We start from the raw sequence: 10949 nt of genomic DNA, 5'->3' as shown, positions 1-10949 counted from the left end.
TAGAGTATATTTCTATTCATTTTTACAGCAATATACCAACTAGGATATGCAGCTTCATCATCCCGTGGGATCTTCAGACTATGTGCCCTGAAATCACTTTGACAGAATTAAGAGTCCTGTAAATTACCTACATGCCCTAATTCAGTTCTGTAGGGGGCAAAGGGCAGGGTTTGGGAATATGAGATGAAAGGTTTTATACCCTCACTCCTAACCCTAAAAAAAGATCAAATTATATAATAATATATTCCTTATTTTTGTGACACATAGGTAACCACTATGAACATTTTGGTGTATGTAATTGAGTTAAGCATGTGTATGAACGTGCACACACACATACACACATGCTTGAACACACATGGAGTTTAATGAGATCATACTATTTATTATGTTTTGTAGGGTCTATTTAGCTATATATCAAGAACCTTTTCCTGTATCGATAAACTATTTTGATTCCTGAGTGTTAATGAGGAGGGCATTTCAGTGTGGGATTGTACCACAATTATCTTAGTATCTCAGAGTATTTTTAACATGAAATTTTAAAAAATCATTATTTCAAATGTACTTTTAAATGTTGACCTTAGTTTTCACAAAATTTTTTGTACCTTAGGACATGTTAAATAAACTAAGCATAGCTTCTTCATCTGTTAGTTCCTTGAATTTTAGACCAAAGCATAGAACAACACCCTTTGAGAACCATATGGAATATCCTTGATCCTGCTCTAGAAGAGACTAAGCTCTTTTATGCAGAAAATAATTTTTAAAGTCCCTAGAAAAGAAGATCAATAATATAGTCAATTATTTTTGTTCTCTCTCTTCCTTAAAAAAAAAGTTGTATTTCTGTCCCATTTCTACACCAGGAAGAACCTTGTGACTTAAATTCTTCTGCCTCTGGATGCTCAGTCCATTGCTAAAGTTCCTGGAGTCAACTTCCAAGAAAACTGAGGTCCATACCTATTTCCCTGTCTGTTTCTGATTCCTTTGCCCCCTGTTTTGATTTTCCCGATTGGTTGCTAGAAAACTTAGCCTTGTCCCTTTTGTTGACAGGTTGCCAGGATACATCCAGGCGACAAAGGCTGGGGTTCCTATTACCCAACAGCTTCACATACTAATGCGAAGTCCCACAAGAGGGGATGTGAACTTTGGAGCTCCCAGCTTTTCTGCTTCTGTTTCTACCAGCCCTCTCCCCGAGTCCTCAGAGGGGCTTGGCATGCTATTAGAAAAGTCAAAAAAAGACAGATAAAGAACAAATATTACAAGGTAAGCCTATCAAAAGGTGTGTTTTACTCTTGTCTCAGAGTTTTCCTCTCACTTAATAACTGCTTATTTTAGACATTCTTGGTCTCTTCCCCTTCCTTTCCATCAGTATACAATAAATGTTCCCTAACTATAGGAAAGGAAACCAAAGAGAAATAATTCGTCTTTAAATACTCATAAACAAAACAATATCATTTTACTTCTTTAGATAATACCGGCAATGATGAGTTAAATATTCTAACAGTTAAAAGATAATCAAATTCCATTTTTAAGGGATAATATTTTAAACAATTTTCTTTTAAGGAAAAGTAAATATGCTTTAAATATTCTTTCAGTAGCATATGTTTATTAGTCAGATTATCCATGAAAAGAAAGGGGTGATAAAGACTATAGTTACTCAATTGAGATGGCTGATTTTTTTAATTAATTGAGATGAGATCTATATGAAGTAAAATATAATGAATCTTCTATTAGACGCAGAGTCCCTAGTTTAATTCCTAGTCCTTGAAACTTGAATTCTTTAAATTGAAGTTCCTGAAAAGCAATGACTTTAACACATATATACAACCATGTAACCATCATCTCAATAAAGGAATAGGATACTTTTGTCACTCCATAAATTTTCCTCATATTCTTTCTGGTCAATCTTCCCATTAATGTTCTGGTTCCTGTCATCAAAAAAACAATTTGGACATTTATGAACTTTATGTGAATAGAATCATACAATCTATATTCTTGTATCTGACATCTTTGACTAAAAAGAAAGTTTTTAAGGTTGTTCCATGGCTTGGTTCTTTTTACAGGTGAGTATAATTGTATTATATGATCATTTCACATTTGTTTATCTATTCTGTTGATTTGTATTTGGTTTGTTTTCAGTTTGACCTTCTTATAATAACTGCTATCAACATTCTTGCACTAGTCTTTTTTCTTAACCACCAATTTAAGTTTAAAAATTTCCAGCTTTATCTTACTTTTATTGTCAAAAATGCATATATTTGGAAAATACGGTGAAATGTTTTATTTATGCATTGTGAATTTATCACCACAACTAAGTTGATTAAAGTATCCATCTCCTCATATAGTTAACTTTTTTCTTTTCCTTTTTTTTCCTTGTTTTTGGGGATGTGAGTGATGAGAACACTTGTGATCCACTATCTTAGCAAATTTAAAAAATATAACACATTATTATTATAGTCTCTATGTTCCTTCTACATTAGGTCACCACTATGTTCCACATTAGGTCTCCAGTAATTGTTTACCTTATAGCTGAAAGTATGTACTCTTTGACGAATGTTTTACCTTTACCCTTAGACCCTAGTTACCACCATTTTACTCAAATGACCAACAGGTATACAAAACATGTTCAGCACTAGCAATCATCAAGAAGTGCAAATCAGAACCACAATGAGATATCAGTTTACATGTGTTAAAATGGCAATTATCAAATGATCAAAAAAATAAAAAAATAAAAACAAGCATCAGCATGAATGAGGAAAGGGAATCCCTGCACACCAATTGGTGAAAAAAATAAATTAGAACATCTATTATGGAAACAATATAGAGTTTCTTCAGGAAATTAAAACTACCATGTGATTTGCCAATCACTCTTCTGGTATATATCCAAAGGCAGTGGAATCAGTATGTTGCAGAGATAGCTGCATGATCATGTTCAAGCATTATTCAATAACCAAGATAAGAAACCAAACTAAGTGTCCATCAATAGATAACTGGATAAAAAATTGTAAAGCACACATACACATATAGTATAATATTCTGTTATATATGTATGTATATATATATATATATATATATATATATATATATATATATATAAAATCATAGCTTTTGTCATTTTAAATGTCTTTTCTTATCTGCATGTCATCTCTATTGATTTTTAATTAACATACAAGATGCATCCATGTTAAGTATAAAATTTGATGATTTTAACAAACGATTAGCTTTATTTAGTTAACAAAGATGTCAAGAGCATGTACATTAACTGATATTCAGTTCTCCACCTTCACACCTAACTACCAGGCAATCACTGACCTACTTCGAATACTACAGATTCTCTTTGCCTATTCTACAGTTTAATATAAAGGGCCCCTTGTTCAGTACATACACTTTTGTGTCTGACATTATCAGCATCACATTCCTGGGAGGAGGACCCATGTTGCTGTGTGTATTAGTACTTGGTTTATTTTTAGTGTGGAGCAACACTTTATGTATGAATATGCCACATTTTTAACATCTGTGCACCTGTTGATGTTGATGTATATTTATGTTGTTTCTAACTTTTTATTATTATGAGTAAAGTTGGCATAAACATTTGTTTGCAAAGTAGCTATAACATTTCACATTCCCAGGAATGTGTGAGTTTTAATTTTTCCATGCTGTCATTAACATTTACACTGACAATCTTTTTAACTTTAGTCATTCTAATGTGTGTATCTAGAAATATCTCTGTAGTTTTGTTTACATTTAAAAGTAAGGTTGAGTATTATTTTATAAGCTTATGTATGTTTTTTTTTTCTTTTTTGAGATACTGGGGACTGAACCTAGGGCCTCGTTTATGTTAGGCAAGCACTCTATCAGAGCTACATACCCAGGCTCTTAACAATCCATTTTTTTTATTAACAAAAATCTACTCAGAGTTTTTGCTTATATTTAAAATTTGGATTGTTTTGTTGTGTGTGTGTGTATATATATATATATATATATATATATATATATATATATATATATACATTTTTAGATATATATCTTAAAATCTTTTAATCTGTGGCTTGTACTGCAATTTTCTTAATGGTGATTTTTAAAGAGCAGAATTTTCTAATATAAAGAAAGTATAATTTCTTACATTTTTTCTTTTATAGTTAGTGGTTTTTGTGTTTTGTCTAAGATATATTTGCAAACATTAAGATTATAAGGATATTCTTTTATGTTTTCTTCTAGACACTTTTTAGGTTTAGCTGCATGATCTATTTTGAGTTAATTTTTGTGTAGTGAAAGTAGGGAGTTGACATTAATTTTCCCCTCACATGTATCCAGTTATTTCACTGTCATTTGTTTTAAAGATTTCATTTTCTTCATTGAGCTGTCTTTGCAACTTTGTCAAAAAATGAATTGACTAATATGTGAATTGACAATATATTTCCAGACTCTATTCGGTTCCATGGGTCTCTTTGTCTATCCTTTTTGGCATCATTTAATTTTAATAAGCTAACATATCTTGGCTTGTAGGTAGTGAAGCAAGTATTCAAAACAAATGAAGATGTTGACTCCTTCCATGACTACTTGCCAGTGAACTATACACAAAAATTTGAATCAGGTTGAGCATTCTTCCTTGCATGTTGCCCAAATATTTCCCTAGGTAGTAACCTGATTTTAAGTGATTCTATATTAAGTAAAAGCCAAAAATATGCTTATAAATTTATTCAAGAATCATAATCCCAGTAAAAATATGTATTTTTCAAGTCCATTTAGGCAGAATGTCTTGAACTTAATTTTCATTTATTCAATAATTCATTGAGTAGCTACGGGATTCCAGACATTGCTCTAGACAGGGAAAAAGAGGAGCAGAATATTTTTGGATCAAAATCTCTGCAAGCAAACATCCAGTGCATAGTCCTTGGCTGTGTTCTCACTTATCTTGAATTATGCATCGAAAGCTATACTGTAATTATATTACCAATTCTTTTAGTTCGTATTATGAAGAGAAATGAACAAGAGTTAAATGTTCAAGTATTCCTAAGACTTGAGAAAATACCATGAAGCTTAACTTTTCAAAAGTTGTTTTATTTTTTATTCCTTTATTTAAATAATGAACTTGATTTTTGTTGAACATTTTAATATAAGATCAAGTTAATCTCATTCAATATTCAAATGTGTTTTGGTAGCACCTACAAAGCACCACTGGTTAGGTGCTGAGGATAAAATATGCAGAGAGCAAGCAAATCCCTGTTGTAGAGTTTATATCTAAGTAAAGAAGAAAAATAACCACACATGCAGACAAATAAACAAAACAAAAATGTAGGTGGTTAATGAATGAAGATCATATGCAAAGCCACTTTCCAGTCCCTCCTACAGCCTACCCCAAAGGGAGAAAGAGTTTAGCTTGTTTAAGGAAATGAGTGGTGAAATGGATGAAGCACAGTACAGAAAAAGGTAAGTGAAAGGAGACCAAAGCAGAGATTGGGGGTGGGTGGGTATCAGATTACAGAGGACCCTCATGGTCAAGAGTTTTGATATTATTTGGACAATAGTTGGACAACCATAAAGCATTTAGTCAGAGGAGGTTTGGGTTCTAATTTCAATTTACAGAGTTAAATGAGATTGCTCTGAAAAAGATGGATTACAGGAGTCAAAGGCAGAGTGATTACTTACCTATCATGGCTGGCATAGCACATGCTGTAAGGCACACCTGTCTGGCAGTAGATGTATGAGTGCAGGCAAACATCCCCAAAGAACAAGCAGTCTCTGCAATGCTGAATGTGGAAATGTTTCTGTATGAGTTCATGCAATATCATAAAAGGTTATCCAATGTCAAATGGGCCGAGTGGAGACAGGAGTGAAAGACTGTGGGAAAGGAGATGCATTAAGATTCAAAAAGCCAAGAAAATCAAGAGATGAGAACGAAAACAGAAGGAAAGTAAAATAAGACAAGTAGAGTAGGGTAAGGTGTTCTTTTTTCTGTCAAATTATTAACAGGCAATCACAGGGAGTAAAAGCATGATAACTTGTTTTCGAGTGTAGTAGCACCTTTTGTCTTTCCTTCTTTCTTTTTCCTGACCCTGCATTTTATATGCAAGCCCACTATAGGCTGAGGATCTAGTTGGAGAGTTAGATCAACAGAAAGTATCTTTCTTGCTGTCTCAGAGTGACCCCATCACCAGTGTGACTTCTTCCAAGGTAAAAGATATGGTCAAAAGGTTGGTTTAGTACCATCTGACCTAGTTATAATGAAGCATATCATGACAAATTAAGTTAGATAGATAAGCATCCTGGTAAGCATTTATTGCTAAATGAAGATCATACTGATCATCAATACATTCCCTTCCCCTAGAAGAAATATGAAAGGAAGGTACAGATGAGTATATGTGTGAGTGTATTCGTGTGTCTAAGAAATTAAAAGAGCACTCAATGAGATAATAATAAGTATAATAACAAATTTATGTTATATTTATAGTAATAAACTATTAATAATATAAGTATATTAAACTATGTTAACTATTATATTAAACTCTATTAACCATATACACTATTTAACTATATTAAATATAGCTATATCACTAACTCTAACTATAATAAGTATAACTAATAAAATTCCAGTTTATTGACAGTCTTTAAGTAAGTATTCATTAAAGAATGGAAACATGTTTTGTAAAGACTATATGCAAATTCACTTTAAAATAATAAATATTTAATACAAAGTTAATATTTAAATGACTTGCATCAATTCATGGCATTTTCCCTCAAAAATATTGAAGGATTATGCAACATTAAAACAAGATAAATCTTAGATTCCTTCCCTGTTTATTTCCAAGTGAACCATCTTATATTTGAAACAAATAACATTCAATAAGCAAAAATGAAAGCCATGTTGTTCTCTTCAGTCAAGCTATTTCCTATTTAAAACACCCTATCAAGTGGAATTAAATTATCTTAACTCTTGGGGTATTTTGGGGTGATAAGCAGTTCCCAAACAAAGTTTTCAGCAAAGACTCCCAGAAAAGCATGATGATAAGAAGCAAAAAAATGCTGTTTGCACTAAAATTACTTAAATGGATGCTGCCTAAATAAAATAGGTTTTATTGTGGCTCACTTACAATTTAATAATCTTTACTAACTGGATTTGTTTTATCATTTTTATAACTGGAATTTTATAATTAATTTTAAAAGATCAAGATGTGGAGCCTAAAGTCACGTCATTCTTCCACATGATATTTACAGGAAAGATCTTTCACTTGAGTTTTCAAATATTGATTCCATAATGTCTTGAGATAGTTCACCCATATAATCATGGGATTATAAACTCCTAAATAAATAAATAAACTCCTGATATTTGAAAAGTTAGAAAACTGGGAACATGATGATGTAAACAAGTAAATTAAAACCAGCTTACTATGTTTAAAAGAAAGCTAAACTAGGCAACTGGAGGAAAGTACAGTGAGCAAAAGAAAAATATTGAGAAATGTGAAAGTCCACTGAAAGTAAATGAGGACTTGATTAAGTGTATTTCATCTGCACTTTGGGATGGAAAATCATGGAGTTGTTTCTCAAGATAAAGAAGGAAAACCCTTTTTAGGTAGTTCAGGGTCTATCTGCAGCATTTGTCATTTAATGTGGGGGTACCCCTGCAGATGTGACTTCCGGGCATGAGAGGTCAGGAAAGGTACAAGAGATGAAAGAGGATGTTCAGGATGCCTTGCATTGATGTTCCTTAGAACCCCAGCTGATGGAAATCTCCAAAAAGTTCAATTTAGAGCTGGGTTAACCTCAGAAAACTTGTAGGCGCACCATTATACTAGACCCCCCAGGATTAAAGATCCTAAGATTGGTCCATCTGCTTTCTATGAAGAGAGTAGAATGATATCATTTAAATAATTTCATAATGAAGTATGTGCAGCCTGAGAGAAAGGCCCAGACCATCACTGTAGCCTGGGCACTGTGGAGCTTCTGGCTGCCTCCAGACTTCTCACTGATGAAGAGGACAGGCCTCTATTTCTCTAAGCAACTGGACTATGATTTTCTTTACTTGTAGTGGCATGCAATTGTCACAGATATAGAACCAAATTAACACACTATAATAAATAGATTGTTAACTCAAGAGTGGAAGGGTTGGGATTTTGGCAAACATCTCTAATGAATAAAGCAATGATAATAGTGGGAACTCAAAAGTTATATCCCCAAATATTGGTTCTGCGTATCATTACCAAAGGCAGCATTCGGTATAAAATGAATTATTCCATAAATCCTGTTCTAGGCAAGCCTTTCTCACCTCACTCAAGTGTCCTCAGATAGAGGGGCATTTATTATAAGGATACATGTTCAAAGAAATACAGGGGAAACTAACAACCTGGCCCTGGGGAAGCACAGGGACTACCTGTTCTAGGGAAATCACTAGCCAAACAGTTGAGTAGACTCTGTTCTCTGGTCCAGACACCAAAATAACTAAAAAGTCATTTCTCATTAAAGTTTCACAATGCTAGGGGAGTAAGTCAAAGATGCTCTCAAGCCAGGTTGTTTTTATTTCTAGTGAGCAGAATGTTAATGATCAGGAATTTCCCTCTTTGGGTTTTCAGCCCTGTCTTCAGTAAAGTCTCTTGCTTGAATTACTTCAGAAATATGAGCAGACCTAGAGACCCACCCTGCTCCCCATTTTAGGTGGGGTTTAGAAAGAGGGCTGTTCATGGTCTTGCTCTGTGAGCCGGCCTTTTGTCCAGCACCCAGCTCTTTTCCAATCATTTCCCACTGGGGATGGGGAGTTGATTAACATGCTATGGAACATGGTCACCTAGGGTCACCTCACCAGAGGTGGTACAAGTGTCCTTAGCAGGGACAATGAGAATGGCAAGCAGAGTGATTAAATTATTTCATATTGATTTGATCTGTCTAAAAATATGATTATATTTTTCATAACTATCTAGTACATCTTTCAGGGCTACTCTTGAAATATCCTTTAGTTAAATCTAAAATAAAATATGGTTGAGTTATCTAGAGATTGAAAACTATGGAATTCCTCAGAACATTTTAAGAAAAGGGAGAATAATTTTGAAAAGCTATCATAAATTACTAATTATATTTTTTGACCTATTGCATTTTTAATGAAAATACATGGACGGAGAAAGGTTTTAAAAACCATATAATAATAATTATCATATCAGACTTAACACCTACTGATTTGCTGAGTATTTTATCTTACTTTTAATCTTCATAATAATGACCTAAGGTGAGTGTTAAATTCCACTAGACATATTAAGACACTAGGCCCAGAGAGTTTAAATATCTCATTCAAGATCCCACATCTGATAGGTATTTTGGAGTTAAGGTTTGAACCTAGGTCTGAGTTTATATGAGGGGTAAACCAAAAAACAAAATAAACAAATGAATAGCAACCACAACAAGAAGATCTTCATAGTGGAGACTAACAAAGTTCTTACTTGATTCTTTGTTGTAAAATACTTTTTCAGCTTTTAGTTAGCAAATTAGATCTGTGCATTTCACAATTTGCTTGATTTAGACAATTTTTTTGCATAAATATGATAGCTTAGTCAAAATTAAAATCTGCATAGAAAGAGGAATAAAAATAATAGAAATTTATTTTGGCACTCAAATGGAAGATGCTGCTGAAAAGAAATCATTTCATTTTTATTTAAGCTCTGTGCAAATGCAGCAAAATTATAGCAGAACATTCCAGAGATATTTGTCAAGATTTTTGTATTTATTTTTTTATTGTAGTACTGGGGGTTGAAAGCAGGACCTTGAGCATGCTAGGCAATCACTCTACACTGAGCTATACTCAAAATCTTTGATCAAGATTTTTAACAAAAATACTTAGACATATGTCAGGTACTAGTAACATAAGATGTAACATGGAGTTAACTGTTTGAACCTATATTAAACAGATCTCAAGTATTAGAGGGAACCAATAAGTCTGGATTTGTGTAGTATGATTAGTTTTAAGAGGTAAGGTACAGTTGTATTATTATAAATCAGAGCAATCTATTTCCTAATAAAAGTTTGCATTTAAAGGAAACTCTGCAATAAACCATTTAAGGAAAATGGAGTACTTAGTTTGCCTGGTCCTTATATGATAAACGTTAAAATTCTCCAGATTTCACAATCCATGATTATTTTTTTTCAATCCTATGTGGTTTAAGAAAAATCTATAGTTTCCCCATTTCCCAGAGGAAAATCAAAATTCTCAAGACCAGCTATATGACTTTCTGTTATTTATTTCCAATATGCCCTCCTGGTTACTTAAATAAATTATTCACCATTTTTTTCCTCTCTCAGTTCACCCACATTTCACAACTCATCACACACCCACTGACCCACACAACCAACACTACCAGCACATTCACACTCATCCACCAACATACATATCCACTCACAGCCAAATACATATCATACCCACAATTCACACCCATCCCTCTATACCTCTACACCACCACTCCCATTCCCTCATGCCTATTAATATACACACCCATCCACATATCCCTCCACACATTTATGTCTTTCTGTACACACACATAGATACAATCCAACTAGTCACACTCATTAATTTATATCTGTCTACACACTCATCTTCACATACACCCATCCCCATCTTCTCATTTGGATGAATCTCCAGAGAATTATGCTAAGAAAAAAAAAACTAATCCAAATATGTACTATATAATTTCCCTTTATGCAACATTTTGAAATGATGAAATTTTAGAAATGGACAACAGATTAGTGGAGTTCAGGAGTGAGAGAAAGTGACTCAAGAGAGGTAGAGGAAGGAAGATAGGTATGGTTATAAAAAGGTAACATAAGGGATCCTTATGGTGTTGGAACTGTTCAGTGGTTAATATGCAAATAGTAAAATTCGATAGACCATAATACACACACACACACACACACACATGTAAAACTTGGTATTCTGACTTCGATCTATGGATTATACAAATGTCAATATCCTGGTTGAG

At 33.2% G+C, this 10949-nt stretch overlaps 1 protein-coding gene across 2 annotated transcripts in view; it reads left to right on the top strand.

Annotated features, from left to right (window-relative positions):
- The first annotated feature begins 1091 nt into the window (after nt 1-1091).
- The window catches only part of LOC107135802 (zinc finger protein 474), a 51165-nt gene continuing 41307 nt past the window's right edge, over nt 1092-10949 (top strand). For both annotated transcript variants that reach the window (XM_048811851.1, XM_048811852.1), the window contains exon 1: nt 1092-1257. The gene's annotated coding sequence lies outside the window, so the exon portion shown is untranslated. The remainder of the gene's footprint in view (nt 1258-10949) is intronic.

This window comes from Marmota marmota, unplaced genomic scaffold (genome assembly GCF_001458135.2).
Source record: "Marmota marmota marmota unplaced genomic scaffold, marMar, whole genome shotgun sequence".
Lineage (NCBI taxonomy): Eukaryota > Metazoa > Chordata > Mammalia > Rodentia > Sciuridae > Marmota > Marmota marmota.
Note: the sequence above shows the minus strand (reverse complement) of the source record. Positions and strands in the feature narration are given on the sequence as shown.